An 11,157-nucleotide genomic window follows, 5' to 3' on the forward strand; every position below is an offset into this window, starting at 1 on the left:
CAAAATGCCACGAAGCTTTAGGGTTTCTGATGAGCAATAGATAACTGGTACAATCACGTGAAATTTGAAACGTCTTATGGACATTCAAACTGGGATGTCAAGTAGGCAGCTGGATGTATGAGTCTAGAATCCAGGGGATGTCCAGGCTGCAAACACATCTTGGGAGTCATCAGCATATCAATGATAGTTAAAGCCATGAGACTGAAAGCACCAACGGTGTGTGGGTGTATAGGTACAGAAGAGGAGTCCAAGGACTGAGGCCCGAGACACCATAACATCCAGAAAGGAAGAAGGATTGCAAATGTGACCGAGAAGGACCAGTCGGTGCAAAAGGAGAAGAACCAGGCATGTGTGGTGTCCTGGTACCAAGTAACAGACTGTGTTACTGGTAGAAAGAAGGAATCAGTTATGTCAAATACTGCTAATGGATTCAATAAGATGATGACTGAGAATTGACCACTGGATTTAGTCCACGAACGTTTTTAGTTAGCTTGAGAGGAACAGTTTTAGTGGAGTGGTAAGAGTGGAAGCCTGCTTACAAGGAATTGAAGAGTGAATGGGAGGAGAGGAACTGGAACCACGGCCATAGAAATCCCCTTTGAGGGATTCTGATATAAAAGAAAAATAGGAAAATGCATCCATAGTGGTAGAAGGATGTGCAATCAGGGAAGGTGTCTTAAGGTTGGGAGCATGTTGTTTATGGATGGGAATGATTCAGTAGAGAGAGGAAAATCAAGTGATGCAGGAGACAGAAAGGAGATTCGCCGGATGATGGCCTTGAGTTGAGTGGAAATAAGACGCAGGGTATAAATGGAGGCACTGGTCTTAGCTGGGAACAAGAATGGACCATACATAATGTGGGAGGAAAGGCACAATACGTGGGCACTGACGTAAGCTAGTGAGTAGATGTCGGTAGAAGTATACGAAATTTCACTGCTTATGTTTTCCTGGCAAAGTCATTGGCTGAACTTGAGGATAAGGGAAGGGGTGTTGGAAGGTCAAGGAGGAAGGGATAGAAATGAATGGTAGCCATCTTATGATCTCCCTGTGAGCGGTGAGCGTTCCCATCCTACCCATTACTCTCCAGGACTACTTTAGGACACTGGTAGATCCAGGCTTTATATAGCCTGTAATGTAGAGTGACTTTGGTAGGCACTACTGAGCCTAGACAAAGCCATTTCTTACTTCCTCCTTGACACAGAACCCAGTTTTGTTCAGATACATGGTGGCCACGTGCTTAGGGGAGTCTGGGTCTTTTCCCTGACTAGGGATTAGACCCTAGTCTAATTGGTTAGTGTGAGCTGATCAAGATAATTCTGGTCCCTCTGCCAGCAATTGTTGTAGGCCTGGACATGTGTTGCGATTCTGATCAATAACATGTGAGGGGAGATCTGTTGGCAGTCTCTTAGAAAAGATTTTCCCTTATGATATAAAGAGAATCCTAGAAAGGATATTTCTTCTCTTAGCTCCCCTGTGTTATCTGTGTATAGAACCTGAGTCTGAAAGCAGCCACACTGAGGCCAGGTCTAAGGGGGGCCCACATGGAAGAAGGAAGGTCTTTCATGACATCACTGAGGCACTGAATTCAACCCAGGAGCCTCCCTAACTCCTGCCATCTTAGTATGTGAGATATTATCAACTAGTTTCCTTATTGACGCTGCCCTTTTGTGTTGGTTCATCTGTGTTTTGCAACTGGAAGAAATTTGATACCCAGAATATCAGCAAAATAGTTGCAGAATTTAGCTTGGCTTTATTGAGGACACCAATTCAATTCGATGCAACATAGAGAAAATGAGAACAACGTGCCAGGCATGGTATCAGACACAGATGAAGAAAACTGCCTTACCATAAATTACTTATAACAAATCTATGTGTGTTTGTATTGGGGGATGGGAATAATAAAATAGAAAATGACTCTTCTAGAAAGCAGAATGTGTTAAGTGCCTTGAAAGAGATACAGGAGGTCAAAGAAGATAGTGATAGCATCCATTGGGGGAAAGTGGGCTAGTCTCCATGAAGGAAGTAGAGTAGAAGCCGGGTCTTGAAAAGTAGGTAGGATTTTTAGAGACAGAGTGAAGGGCTTTCCAGGTCTAGAAACTAGGAGTCTGTACTAGGAAAGGCAGAATCCAGAAAGTGGACTGGTCTGGAAAGCCAAGTGGAATATCCGGTTCAGCTGGCATATGGATAGTGTGTAGAGGAGGGGTGGAAATAATGTTGAAAAGTTACACTGGGTCAGGATTTGAGACGCCTTAAATAGCAGGCCAAGAAATGAGGATCTGCTTAGGTTGCAAAGGGCGGCCCCTGGGGATATTCTCAATAGACAGGTAACAGGATCAGAGCTGAATGTGGGGAGATCCATCTTTAGTAGACGGACTGAAGCCTGTTCTTTTTTACCAAATAATAACTGTTTTGATTATTTGCCACACCCTCAACACACACAGACATTAATATAGATGCACCTAAAGCCTCAGCAAAAACAAACAAGAGAGAATTACATTCTCAGACCCAAGCCATGGGAGGGAGGAACAGGGACAGATCATTTGCCCCGGTCTTGTACAAACCTCTCCAACCCTTCTTCCTGGATTCCGCTTGCCCCTCTTCTTTTAGGCTCCCTATAACAGGAAAGAATCACCATTCTGTTCATTTATTTATTTATTTTTGGCTGCGTTGGGTCTTCGTTGTTACGCGCGGGCTTTCTCCAGTTGCGGCGAGCGGGGGCTACGCTTCGTTGCAGCGCGCAGGCTTCTCATTGCGGTGGCTTCTCTTGTTGCGGAGCATGGGCTCTAGGCACACGGGCTTCAGTAGTTGTGGCATGTGGGCTCAGTAGTTGTGGCTCGTGGGCTCTAGAGCACAGGCTCAGTAGTTGTGGCGCACGGGCTTAGTTGCTCCGCGGCATGTGGGATCTTCCTGGACCAGGGATCGAACCCATGTCCCCTGCACTGGCAGGTGGGTTCTTAACCACTGTGCCACCAGGGAAGTCCCCCCCACCCCCCATTCTGTTTACAATCTGCCCCCAGAGCCCACATTTGCACCAGGACAGTGGTTCTCTATCTTCTAGTCTCTAATGTTTTATACAGTGGAGCTCCTATTAATCACGGTACCCTTTTCAGAACACCATAAAATATTGATATATTTAAGTCCAAAATACAGCCTATGATTTAGCACAAAATTAGATATTTAGGTACTGTATGCTTAAGTTGCTTAGAAATGTTAAATTTAATTAAATTTACAGACACTAACACCCAATATAAAACCACAACCATAAGCCCAAACACCTGTCCATAGAAAAAACAAGCTGTCAAACTAAGTGCTGGCGGCTATGTCTGGGTGCATTAATATTCATTTGCTACTTGCTAATTCTCTCTGTCATCTGCTAGCACTGGCCAGTGGACAAGCAGTAACAGGTGCCAAAGATTTAATAAAAATGTAGAGAGCAAAAAACAAAAAACTGGAGAAATTCTATTCATTAACTTAATTTTCTGGGAATTAGCCTATTTCTTCATTCATTCAACAAAGACTGATTGGGCAGTTACTGTGTGCCAGGCACCGTGCCAGGCGGAGGAGACACACAGAAGTAAGGTGCAGGCCTGCCTTCCAGAAGATGCCTAGTCATGGCTGCGGTCGAGAAAACGCTAACAGGACCAGAGGAAGTGAATGCCGTGGTGGAAACAGTGGAGGGACCTACGGAGCCTAGAGCCCAGGGCCAGGGAGGGCATCCTGGAGGATGAGCCATGAGAGGTAAGTCCTGAAAATAAGCTCAGGTAATCTCAGCCAGTGCTGGTCAGAGACCAGCACAATGTTCATGGCATCATTGGGGAGGGCAGGGCCACTACTGGGTCACCGACGTTTACATTTTGTGAGATAATGATCATACAAAATATCATAATTTTATAGATGAAAGGCCTTTTAGTACCTGAAATTTAAAAAGAAAGAAAGAAAGAAAGAGAAATCAGAAGTTCATAACTTCATTACAGATCTAGAAAACAAACTTATGGTTACCGGGGGAAAGGAGGGGGAGGGACAAATTGGGAGGTTGGGACTGACATATACACACCACTATATATAAATTAGATAACGAATAAGGACCTACCGTATAGCACAGGACACTCTACTCAATACTGTGTAATGACCTATATGGGAAAATAACCTAAAAAAAGAATAGATATATGTATATGTATAACAGATTCACTTTGCTATACACCTGAAACTAACACATTGTAAATCAATTATACTCCAATAAAAATTAAAAAAAAAGAAATATACAACTTCAGAAAAAAGGAACGTCCTGTACTTGGTATAATTTTAACTTTGTGAAGAAATCATCACATTGTTCTTACTTGTCTCACTTGGCTGCAGATTCATGAAAACATGAGTCCTAGAGCTGCAGTGGGGAGAGAAGCTGGGGAAGGCGCAGCAGCAGAGCAAAGGAACGTGGACAGAGGTGCTGAGGCGTATGGGACCTTCGTCTTTCTGGGCGCCCTGGGTTTGGGGGAGGGAGGGGAGTAGAGGCAACTAGCCCCCAGGGCTGTGTCATGACCTTCCAGGGCATGCTTTCCTTGGGGGTGTGTAGGGAGCAGGTCTTCTCCTATAAAAATATTACAAATTATGTTTTATGACTATGTTGGAATAAAGAATATAATCTTTGACCCTAACAGCTCATTTTTTCCCCTTTGATGTTAAAAGAAATTAAAACATTTTTGTGGGCCCCTAAAAGTATTGTGGACTTAAGGTTCTTTGTCCTCTATGCCTAATGGGTAAATCAGGCCTGACAGTCCTAAAACTAGGGGCAGCATCCCGTGAGGTGGGGTGCCAGAGGGCCTCTGTGTCACCATCAGGACCTTGCTGGTCCTGCCTGTGGAAAAGTCGGGCCCTGCTTGGGGAGCAGGGGTGTACCAGAGGAAAGTTGAGGAATGAAGTCACAAGACAGCCAAATACCATAGAGGCGTGTGGATCTGGTAAATGAGCACAGCCAAGACTGGATACCCCAGAGGACAAAGGGCCACTTGCCAATGGCCAGTAGGACAGCCTGGCCTCTTCCGGCTTCAGGGACTAGACACAGCAGGGACCAGCCCTTCCTAGAAATTCTGCCAGATGGTCTAGCATCCTGGGCTTGGCCTGATCTACATTTTATCAGCCAGGGCCAGACCAAGCCTTTCAATTCAGAGCCCCTCCCTCTACCACGATCCTTCCCCAAATACCACCTCTACTGTGGACTGGATAAACCAAGGCTAAATTTTAGTCCAGCTGACCCTTTCTGTCCAAGTCTCAGGTGTGTTTATACAAGGTAGGCATTGGGGCTGTGACTGGTGCTTTTTCCCTTGCTTGGCTCAAAGGAAGTCTTGTGTAGGGTATACAGGACTGGAGGGCAGGGACCAAGGTCGTTTAAATGCATAGGGCACTTGAGGTCGCTGATGGGAAGACACGAGAGGATAGAAAGAGAGAGAGAGAGAGAGAAGAGGCACAGAAGGAATCCACAGCAGGAGCCCAGATGATGTTTTTGAAAGAATGATGTATCCTTACAAATATATGTGCTCTGATACATTACCCTAATTTTTCTAATTTAGCCTAGGTAAAAGGATTCCAGAGACAAATGCATAATAATAAAAATTGAGGGAATCAAAATGGACAAAATGTAAATGTCTAACTAGAATAGTGTCTAAATAAGTAAATAGGATTTTCATGCTCTCTGCTAATGTCTTTCTGCCCAGTATTTTTGTTGTTGTTGTTGTGGTACGCGGGCCTCTCACTGTTGCGGCCTCTCCCGTCGCAGAGCACAGGCTCCGGACGCGCAGGCTCAGCGGCCATGGCTCATGGGTCCAGCCGCTCCATGACATGTAGGATCTTCCGGGACCGGGGCACGAACCCGTGTGCCCTGCATCGGCAGGCGGACTCTCAACCACTGCGCCACCAGGGAAGCCCTGACTTTTTTTCTTAATGACACTGATATTATCAAAGAGTTCAGCTGGTTATCCTGTGGAATGTCCCACGATCTGGGTTTTACTGATTGTTTCCTCATGATTATATTCAGGCTGAGTGTCTGAGACAAGAATACTACACAGGTGAAGCCGTGTGCATCCCACTGCCCACATCAGGAGGCCATAACGTCAGTTACCCTCACTGTCTGTGATACCAACTTTAAAAATTTGGCTAAGGGAATGTCTATCAGATCTCTTCATTGTAAAGATAACTTTTGACCTTTGTAATTAATAATTACACTGTGGGGGTTTCTCTGGTGGCGCAGTGGTTGAGAGTCCGCCTGCCGATGCAGGGGACACGGGTTCGTGCCCCGGTCCGGAAAGATCCCAATGCCGCGGAGCGGCTGTGCCCGTGAGCCATGGCCGCTGAGCCTGCGCGTCCGGAGCCTGTGCTCCGCAACGGGAGAGGCCACAACAGTGAGAGGCCCACATACCAAATAATTACACTGTGGGTGTTAAATTCTTTTTTTTCTTTTCTTTAGGGGCCAAAAATCATCTACTTTTCCTGAAAAAAAAAAATCTTCCCTCCGTTGTCCTATCAAAAACCTCGCCGACAGTATGATGTGCCTTAGAGCCCATGCTAGCATCCAATAGGCTGCTCCTACAGCAGGAAGCTTCATGATTGTAATAACGAATACATATAACATTTCCTAAAGTTTTTGCAGCATCTCACAGGTTACAGAGCATTTTCACACTTATTACAGCTTTCTATTTCCCCCAATTTCCTTTTCCTTCTATAAGAAGGGAGACTGTTTCTAATCACTCATTCATTCATTCACCCACCCATCTCTTCATCCCGACCACATTCAGGCACGGAGCTAGAGGCAGGGGGCTTTCGGAGATGAGTGAGGGGATCAGGTCCAGGGGAGGAGACAAACACACAAACTGCAGTAGAGAGACATGCTCTGGTGAGGAGAACGTAGGGAGAAAAGGGACCCACCAGGAGAGAATCACAGGGAAGTAGAAACAGAGCCTCCAGCCTGCCCTAACCATGGCCAAGTGAGAAAACATCTTTCCTCCTTTTTAAAGTCTTGTCAGTTGGGTTTTCCGTTACTGCCGCCAAATGTGTGCTAACTGATACAGTAGCCTCACTTGCAGATGAGGAAATTAAGCCCCCAGAAGCAAAATAGTTTTGCCAAATGACCCTCAGCTAGTAAGTACCTGAGGTGCTTCTTGATCCCGACGGCCTGATTCCAAGCCCCACGTGTCTCTGTACCCTGTGCTGGTCCCCTAGGGGAAGAGACAAGGGAATTCCCTCTGGTCTGAGCCTTGGTGTACTCCCTGACACCCCTCTTCTGCATGCAGAGCGGAGATGGCCAGACAGAAAGGAGATGCCCAGGGACACTTATTCAGGTGGCATGAGTGTCAGTCGCTTCCTCCCAGTAGGCTGAGCGACGGGCATTTCGGAATAGGAAGCAATTTCCTTAAGTCCACCGGTGTTCACATAGACAGATGGGGCGGGTACACAGTTAATCAGCCCACACGTCAACAGACTTTCTGAAGGCCACAGAGGGCCCCATGTAAATAGGAATCCAGTGCCTAAGTTTCAGGGAGCCTGATTGGGTGTGGGAAAGACTGAATGGCTCTGGGAACAGGAGTTAATGGGTGGGAGGAGTCTATTGGACTTGGGGTTGGAGAGTGGGCACATTGTAGCAAAGAAGGAGCTTCAGCAGCAAGCTGTGAGTTTGAAGTATGGGGGCCATTAGGTGTGAGCTATTTGCAGACAGAGAGAGAAAAGGTGAGCTTAGCAGCGCCGTTCTAGGTGCAGCCTTGACGCTGAGGACTGGCACCCTCAGTAGAGGCTGTGAAATGATGCACAGGGTTATCCTTGTAGAGGGGAGGGCCCAGAGTCAGAAACATTTAAAGTACATCTTTGGAGCGTTAAAAGAGGCACCAAATGTATAAACGTGAAGGTCAAGAATTCTAAACCCTTAACCACGAATCGTCCTGCTTCCCCTTAAGTAATTTTGCTAGAGTACGCTGGTGCAGCCTGTATTTGCTGTGGGGTGCGGGGTGGTGTGTCTGTGTGTGTCTGTGTAGGGGAGGTAGTGAGAGGGGGAAAACGTGGCGTTTTTGCCAGCATTTGCTTTTTTTTTTTCTTAATTTTGGTCTTTTTTTTTTTTCTTTCCTGCTGTTCTCCACCCCTACAATAAGCTGAGGCAGTGTAAGTTACAATTTATTAGCTGGTTGCTATGGGTTACACCAGCGCTCCACAGATACTCCCTTCAGAAATAGTAACATTTAATGTAATGTAAAACAGAACTACCTCATCACCACTTGGTTGGCTTCTGCTGGCTTGTAATATTATATCCTTCCCTGCTGAGATCGAAGCCTCGGGAAATTAGCTGGTGTCATTATTTTATTATGATGATGGGTGTCTGCCATACCCCTTGTTTCATGAAAAAGAGAGTTTGCAAACCAGAGTGTCTGCAGGATCTGGGGTGCTAACTTGCAGGGCCACGCAGTGCCTGGAGACGGAGTGTTTGTTTCATCTTCCTGTTCATTATTTAAGGCAGTCTTCTCAAAGCCTAGTCCCTGTGAGTCGGAGGCCACTTATCATTTCAGGGAGGCTAGTCATAACTACTGATAGGTTTTATTTATTTTGCCATCTGTATAATATTTGTAGCAGGCTGGTTAACAAAAATGTGTGGGCTGGTAAATTTTTAGGATAATATTTAGCTATAAGGGTGATGTAAAAGAAAATGGTTAGGAGATGGCAACCCTGACTATAGTCATGCAACTTAAAATAAACCCCATGTAAGAGAGATAGGCATTTCCAGGTCACCTACGTTCTCCTTTCTGCCCACCATCTCTCTGTCAACCACCCACCTCACCTCTACCCCACCCAGAGCACACTGCCAATTGCTTCTCACTCACTTCTCTCTGCTGCTCATGGAGCCGTGTCTCTTCTACATGTGGGTCACCGGGTCAGACTACAAATGTGTTCTTGCTGGGTCCACGTCTGTAGGAAGAGTGCTGGGGTAGTAGAAAAAATATGGGATCTGGAGCCAGACAGTCCATGTTCAAAGCCTGACCCTGCCACCTTCTGGCTGCATGACCTTGGGTACATCACAACTAGTTGAAGCCTCAGTTTCCATACTGTAAAATGGGTTAACAGTATTTGCCTTGAAATGCATATCCTTAGGATGAGAGGGGAAATGTATGTTAAATCACTTAGCACGGTGCCTGGCTCATTGTAGGTGTTTAAAAAGCAGTCCCGCTCATCTTTTACTTGTCTAGAACGGGGGATATTATTGTTCCCTCTGCCAGCTTGTCCATCTGGGCAACTCCTGTTTTTTGTTCAAGACTCAGCTCACACACAACCTCTTTTGTAGTCACCCTCCCGCCTCCTGCTTTCAGACACTTGTTTCCCCTGCTCTCGACTCCACGTGGCACCTCGCAGACCCCTGTTGTAACAGGCACCCTCCGGATTGCCAGTCTATTCACAAGCTTTCCTCCCGTGGGTTCTGAGCTCCTTCAGGACCGGGACCTTCCCTCATCCATCTCTCTTTCTAGCACAGATGTTTCCAGTGAAGTTTGTTGGATGTACAGATGAGGTAAGGAAGGAACTAGTTCATTAATTCATGTTCACTTAACACTACACCCAGGGGATAAAAGTCGAGGCTCCAGTCTACCGGCCAGGGGCCGCCGCTAGGACTAAGGACCAGCATATGCCGTAGTCTCTATGGTTCAAAAGCCTTTGGCAGCAAGGAACAAAAGATGCCGCTTACAATGGCTTAAAAATGGGAACATTTATTATGGCCGGAACAGGAAGTCCTGTTCTTCAGTAACGCCATAAAGGACCCAGGGTCTACAGCTGCACTCAGGCGTGGTATTCAGATCAAATGGCAGTATCTGCTGGGAAAACCTCTTTTAGAACCTCTGACCCTCACCTAGTAGACTTCTGCTCATGGTTCTGGCCAGAATTCTATTACTTGTTCTTTCCGTAGCCACTTACTAGCACAGGGAAAGGGACACCATGATGGCTCGTAACTCATGGTAATGAGTAGGACAGGCTGCCAAACAACACTGAGTTTCTGTGAAGAAGGGAGAAGCGTGGGGGTGAGTTTATCATGGCTGCTGTGGCGTTCATTCATTTATTCATCCAACAGATACTTGTTAAGCGCCTACCATGCACCAGGCAACGTGCTGGAAGCTGTGGACAGTTGTGAATAAGAAACAAAAGACCCCTTCCCGCAAAGAGCTAACGTTCCAATGGGGAACGGGACAGTGAACATGTCAGCAGGTTAACAGGAGAATTACAGATTGTTGGGAGTGCCAAAAAGGAAATAAACAGGGCAGTATAGCAGAGAGAGAACAGGGGCTACACTAGCCTGGGTGGTCAGGGAAGGCCTCTCTGAGAAGGTAACATCTGACGGAACAGGGAGCACACGTCAGGTGAAGATCAGGAGGAAAAGTACTCTAGGCAGAGGGACAGCAAGTGCAAAGGCCCTGAGGCAGGAATGAGGTGATGGTGTGGCTGGAGCAGAGTCTGTGCCTAATGACTGATCAAATGTTGCTCCTGGAACCCAGCCCAGCTCCCACCCCAGGCTGGAAACAGATGACTGGCAACAACTCTGGCTTCCCAAAGCCTCTCCTGCCCAGACTTGCAGCCCCACCCAGGTCAGAGGCACAGCTGCTGAGGCCACAGGACAATAGGCAAGCTGTGAGATCAGCCTGTGAAGAGAGGGACAGCCACCGTGATTCTGACAAAGGACCCACACATCAGGTCAAAGGCTTCTGCCTAATCTGTGTAGCAGAGATTTCCTCGGCCACAGCTACCTGGGGGTATGAACAGACAGGTGCAAGGTAACCATGGCACTGCTTCCTGTGTGTGTCTTTCTGTGTCCCCCATGGGCTCACAGCCTCCCCCATCGTGCCAGGGCGGGCCCAGCTGCTCCTCCTTTGCGTGGAAGCAGGGGAAGGCTGCTGCTCGGTGTGACAGCTCTGCGGGATGAAGAGGCAGGGCCTGAAATTCTGGGCTGTTGGTGTAGGAATCTCTCCCACCTTTCTGTAGCCCAGTTTCTAGGTGGGCATGAGGATGGACTGATAGATGTGGTCCCCATATCTCATTCCATTTCAGAGGCTGGTCATTCTTCTTCTTTCCTCGTCTTGCCAACAGTGAAAACCTCTCTGGGGATTTTCAGCTGCTTCTGCCAGGTTCAAGCTAGTCCTGCCCGTC

Source organism: Delphinus delphis, chromosome 1 (genome assembly GCF_949987515.2).
Source record: "Delphinus delphis chromosome 1, mDelDel1.2, whole genome shotgun sequence".
In the NCBI taxonomy this organism is placed as follows: Eukaryota; Metazoa; Chordata; class Mammalia; order Artiodactyla; family Delphinidae; genus Delphinus; species Delphinus delphis.